The sequence below is a fragment of the Urtica dioica genome, chromosome 5 (assembly GCF_054948205.1).
Source record: "Urtica dioica subsp. dioica isolate 48M chromosome 5, U.dioica_male_clone48M_v1_H2, whole genome shotgun sequence".
Lineage (NCBI taxonomy): Eukaryota > Viridiplantae > Streptophyta > Magnoliopsida > Rosales > Urticaceae > Urtica > Urtica dioica.
This window is the reverse complement of record NC_142760.1, coordinates 37,364,144-37,370,109: the sequence shown is the minus strand read 5'-3', so window position 1 is coordinate 37,370,109 and position 5,966 is coordinate 37,364,144. Positions and strand designations below refer to the sequence as shown.

Below are 5,966 nucleotides of genomic sequence, written 5' to 3'. Positions count from 1 at the left end.
CGATGCTGTACGATGAAATACAATGTGAAATCCTCAAAATCGAAACTGAACACACACGATGCAGTAAGATGTCGTATGATGCTGTACGATGTCGTACGATGCGATACGATGTTGTACGATGAAATTCAACGTGAAATCCTCAAAATCGAAACTGAACACATACCCAAAGCTCGACCACCGAAAATTCTAATCCTAGCGCAACCAATACGAACATGAAAAAGAATTGTGATGAAAATCATTTGAAAATGAGAGAAAAATATGGGTTTTTGAATCAGGAGTATTTGTGTCCGATTTTGGGCCAAAAGTCCATATTCAAATATTTTTAAACATTAGGGTCTAATCTTGATATTTAATGGCTTATTAAGCCCAAATGAAATTTCTCTTCTCAAATTGGGGTCTGTTGTTAATGTATATGTTTTTTTTGAAGGGCTAGAAACAATTCACTTGGCATGTTCACTGACTACTAACAATTTTGACTTTTCAATACTCAAAAATCACAAACCAACCCCTAAAATCTGAGTTTGCCTCTCATTTGGGTGCTTAGAAAACCCAGGAAAACTCGCAAGAAAGAAAAAGAGATCTTGGATATGGCTGAAGCTTAAGTTATCTCTCCCTGTCTGACCTTGAAAGTCATATTTCGATTCGTAAAGCTTGAAGCTTTTGTCTGACTATTTTTTTTTTCTTCCGAGATTGTTATTCAGAGTCCAATTAGAGATGAGTTTAGGCCTGAATAGTTGTTGTAGTTATGGGATTAATCCTCTCAGAATCTCGAGCCTCAAACCAACTCGCAAAATCACTCACGGTGAGCTTATTATCTCTTCGTCTTATTTATTTAAGTATTTAACAGGCCATCAAATTTATGGCTATTCTTTATAAATTAAAATAATTCTGTTGTTTTTTCAGTCTGTTAGTAATTAATGAATATTAGTTATTTGTACAAGTTTTATATAAAGGGAATAGAGTTTAGATTTATCTTTTACTTAGCAACTCAATGCAATGGCACAGATTATAATGAACTATTCTGCTCTTTGAAAATGCAATTTTCAAGGTAAGCGTTTCGTCCCGATGGCATCATCATCGTTAGAGAAGAGATCGCCCGTGGAAGAGGATTGCTGCCGAGATCTTGCAACGCTGTCGAAGAACGACAAGAGCGAAAGCTTTGCCTTTATGGCTCTTGTAAATGCCATGGCGGGTAATTAATTCCAAATCGAGAATGAAGATTACAATGTTCTAGTGAACTCTTTGCAATTTAGAATCTTGATAAGAAATTTTTGTTTTTGGCTATGTTGATGATAACTTGGAAAAAAAATCTGTAGATTAATTGTAAATATATTTTTCCCTTTCTAATTCATACTAGATGATTGTAACAAGTTCTATGTATATAATTTTTACAGTAGCGAATTTGGCTGCGGTGGATGTATCAAAGGCGGTTAGAACATGAACTACTCTCATTTCCTTTTCTTTCTTTCATTCCATTTTTAAGCATATTCGGTGTTGATCTCCTTTCGGTAAAGAATGTGTGTTATATGGGTATAAATCTCTCTTTCTATGTGAATTAGGAAAATTTGGAATCGGTTTATACTCTGTCCGATGGAGGCGTCGGAGATATCTTCGGAGGGCTCCTATTTTCGGCGGGTCAGCAAGCTAACGAAGCTGTTCAAGACCAGTTATCGGCCCTGAGTTTCACCAGGTTCTCATTAACTTTTTATTTTCTTGTTCTTGTCTCGCATTTTTAATCAAACAAGATGGAAAAGCCCAAGTCTCGGAATTGAATTCAAGCTATGAGAAATGTGTAGTTAAGAAGATTTACGATTCGAAGAAATTTGTGTACAAGTCTAATTCTCAAAGAGTACTTAAGTTCGTATCTACAATGTCTGTTCTCTCTCCTCACTGAGTCTAAGAAAATGCATAACTCGTGATCTGAACCACCATGTTTAATAATAATAATAAGCTTGGTACCAACACGAAGCCCTAGACGAGATGATTATTTGACACTGGTAAAGACCTACTTCTCATACGTGGTGTATTTTTAATATTGTTGTTAATTAAAACATACGTTAAATTCGAATTTTAGAAGGAAAAAGAAAAACTGGACTTTTGTTTGCTTTTTACAAGGTGTGTTTATTTTCTTTAACAATGATCCTCAAATGGACTATAATCATGTTAGCTCCTTTTTTTTTTAATCCGAAGTGTGGCAGTTATTTTCGGGGCAGGGCTTGTGACAAGCCTCTCTCCTTGCACTTTGAGTGTTTTGCCGTTGACTCTCGGTTACATCGGGGCATTTGGGTCTGGAAAAAGCAAAGCCGAGGTAAATTATCTTCTACTAAAACAAATCGTCAGTGTGTCATTTAAGGAATCTTGAAAACACGAAACGATTATCTGTTGTATTTATACATTTGTGATTTTTCGTTGAGCGATTCTCGATCTCAGGGGATCGGAAATTCGATATCTTTTGCGCTGGGATTGGCGACCACGCTTGCGCTGTTAGGCGTTGGAGCTTCGTTTGCGGGCAAAGCGTATGGGCAGATCGGCCAAGGCTTACCATTGGCTGCCTCGGGATTAGCCGTGGTTATGGGCCTTAATCTTCTCCAGGTTTAAACTCTCTTTCTCTTCCGAACTTTTTCCATTTCCGTGCCTATGTTAGAAACCTGAAAGGAAAAAAAAAAAAGATGAAAATTCCTGCATTAGAGGCAGCATGTACTAAAACTTGGATTCGAACAATCGGTATCCAATGGAATTCACACACGAGTCACTTCCATTATATTAATAGTTCTCATCCTTGTTTCGGCTTAAAATAAAAAAAAATGGTTTCTCATTCGGATTTTCTACACACACTCAAACGAGAATGGAAATACAGTCACGAATTCACTCCTGCCCTCAAATTGTCTTAACTTTCTCTTCCACTCTCTTTTTATTTATTCCAAGTAATTGCTTAACAGACTATTAATTTCTAATTACAATACTTCCCTTGCGGTCCTAAAAGACCGATCTTCACGTTGTCATTGGCATTGCAGATAATCGAGCTACGACTGCCTTCTTTCTTCGACAATTTCGATGCTCGTCTGCCGCTGCGAATTTCCCCTCGGATACTTCTCAATCGCCCTTTGACTTCAACTGAATCTCCTACCTTTATATGTACATGTATTTATATACCTTAAAATGGTACGATTTTTTTTAAAACGAACTGAAAAAAGGCGTGCAAGCGTATCTAGCCGGGCTCACATTTGCTCTAGCTGCATCGCCTTGTAGTACCCCAGTGCTCGCCACTCTTCTCACGTAGGTAGCTACTTCTAAGGTAACACCCTTTTAGTCCGCTTAGGAAGTGCTTAATTTTTTTTTTATACAGATTCAATTATTTAACACTCATTTTCTAGTGGCACAAACCATTTGGGACGCGAGCGAGGAGTGTTGCATGTCGTCGGTCTGTCTTTTAATGTTCTTTACAGCACTATGGATGGATCTTTCATCAAATAGTCTCAAAGGTACGTTTGCTTTAGGAGGTATTTCAATGCTTAAAAAGTTCAATTCTCTAGATCTTTGTTCAGCCGACCTATCGTCTTTGACTTAGGATTGACAACTCTTTTACCTACATACAGACCAAAACTTCCATGGTGCAATTCTTGAACTATTCCGTTTTCACAACAAATTCCTCGGTGCATGTTGAATTTAACTAATCTTTATATCTTGAGTCTAAAGGCGAAGAAACTTCACGGGACCGTCTCAGCGAACATCGGCTATAACGTTGTCTATGTCGGTCTCAATTCCAACTTTTTTTCAAGTTCTTGTCCGATTGCACTGAACAACCCATACTTGCTTATATCCAAAAAAAATAGTTTAACGGGAGGAGTCCCAGAGTCAGTTTGTTCCATGGAAAGCCTCATAATGCTCGATTTATCCGACAACGAGTTGAGTGGCACAATCCCTTGGTGCATGGGAAACATCAGTGATAGTCTTGAAATATTTTATCTCCAAAGGAACAAATTCCAGGGATCCATTTCACTGGTGTTTTCAAGGAAAAGCGAGTTGACCAGTCTCCATCTTAACGGGAACCAGTTTGAAGGTGCGTTGCCAATATCTCTGCCAAACTGTACGAAACTCGAAATTCTCGACCTTGGAAACAATCTGCTGAATGACACGTTCCCCAATTGGCTTGAATCTTTACCAGATTTACAGGTCTTAGTCCTGAGGGCCAACAGGTGGCACGGCCCAATAGAAAATACCGCGGCCAAGTTTTCATTCCCAAAGTTGATAATTATGGATTTGTCCAGGAACAAGTTCACTGGAGATCTTCCAATCAGATACTTTGAGAAGTCCCAAGTTATGCCGGTGGGACTAGAAAGTGCTGATTCGAGCTACGTTGGAGCAACAAGGAATGATGGCCAATATTATCAAAATTCCACGGTGGTGTCCATGAAAGGCTCAGACATTGAGCTGATTAGAATCTTGATCATATTCAGGGTCCTTGATTTTTCCGTTAATAACTCCACGGGAGAGATTCCTTCTGTAGTTGGGAAGCTTTGAATCACTGAAGGGTCTCAACTTATCTCACAATTCCCTCAGAGGTTCGATCCCGTCGTCCATGAGAAACTTGACCAACCTCGAGTGGCTAGATCTCTCATCCAATCAGCTTGATGGTCACATTCCCTCTGAGTTGGTGGACATACCCGGGATTTAATTCTTGAACCTTTCACACAACCGTCTCACGGGACCGATCCCCATCACCAAGCATTTCAACACCTTCACCAACGATTCCTAAGTTGGAAACCTCGATTTGTGTGGGTATCCTATGTCTGAAACTTGCGGCGGCAAATCGGCACAAACTGATCTCGAGCCGAACAATGATGATGACGATTCAAGTGGGTTCAGTATTTGGAAATTAGCGGTGATGGAATTTTTTTTTTTTTTTTTATTTTTTTTTTTATTTTTTTTTTTACATTTCAGTGTATCTGTTTTCATTATATTTTAAAGTCCGATATACGTTTGATGTTGATGTACCCCTTCGTAATGATATTATAGGAGTTGTAGCTTTTCTTTTTTCTGTCGAGTTTTATGCTTATTTTAAACAAAGATTTATTTGCATATTTAAATATTATTAAAAAAGTAAGAGTAAATAATTAAAAAAAAGTTCTATAATTATAGTCATATAAAAATATTAAATTTGCATAATAGTCAATGTTTGATTAATTATAGTTAATTAGCCACTGATTCGGTAAAAAAAAAAACGTGATTGCCAATTTTTCTTGGATAACTCCCTCTCATTGACAATTAATGGGCTGAAATCAGTGAGGAATTAATTATAAGGGTTATTAAGCTATATAGCCATAGCACTAAGTGGTTTTCTAAAATAGCCCACCTTTCGTTAATATGCTGTAAATAGCCAAAGCCACTTATTTACAATAGACGAAAAGACACTTATATCTCAGCCGTTTCCCGCCCGATATTATTAGCCCATTAATTAAAAAAGGAAATCAAATTTCGGCCTTAACTGCTCGCGCGGATATCGAGGGATATTCATTTACACCAGAAATAAACCATCACACGTAACCCGATTCAATACAGAATAAAAAAAGAAAAAGAAAAAAAGAAATGGAAAGAAACCCTAAGCGGCGATTCGACATCAAACGAGAAATCTAACCGGCGTTTGAAGATCTAAGACCGAGTTCACAACCGACGGCCAAATAATAAAAAAACAAGGTATGCATGAACTATTTTCTTGCATGCGGCAACATTTTCTTTGTCACCGAAAAAGGATTTGCTTTTGTTTGCTTTATTTTGGGCATAGGGTTAGACTGGATGCGGGTTTTGAGATTCCTTTTTTTTTTAAAACGAAATGGATAATCGGTTTGGGGACTGGAAATGGGTTTGATTTTTTTTAAGTTTCGAGAGTGAAAAAGGGTCTCGAGTGATCAATGAAATTTGGGTTTGGTTTTATCGAATGAAAATAAGTATTGTTTAAAATATAGAAT

General features: G+C 37.6%; 1 pseudogene across 1 annotated transcript; it reads left to right on the top strand.

The window, feature by feature from the left end:
* The first annotated feature begins 439 nt into the window (after nucleotides 1-439).
* Nucleotides 440-3,100, top strand: LOC149398249 (cytochrome c-type biogenesis ccda-like chloroplastic protein; annotated as a pseudogene). The gene is made up of 7 exons (XR_016296978.1): nucleotides 440-802; nucleotides 1,049-1,192; nucleotides 1,395-1,429; nucleotides 1,560-1,690; nucleotides 2,191-2,308; nucleotides 2,431-2,592; nucleotides 3,015-3,100. The product of XR_016296978.1 is annotated as a cytochrome c-type biogenesis ccda-like chloroplastic protein (transcript).
* Nucleotides 3,101-5,966: the final 2,866 nt, after the last annotated feature.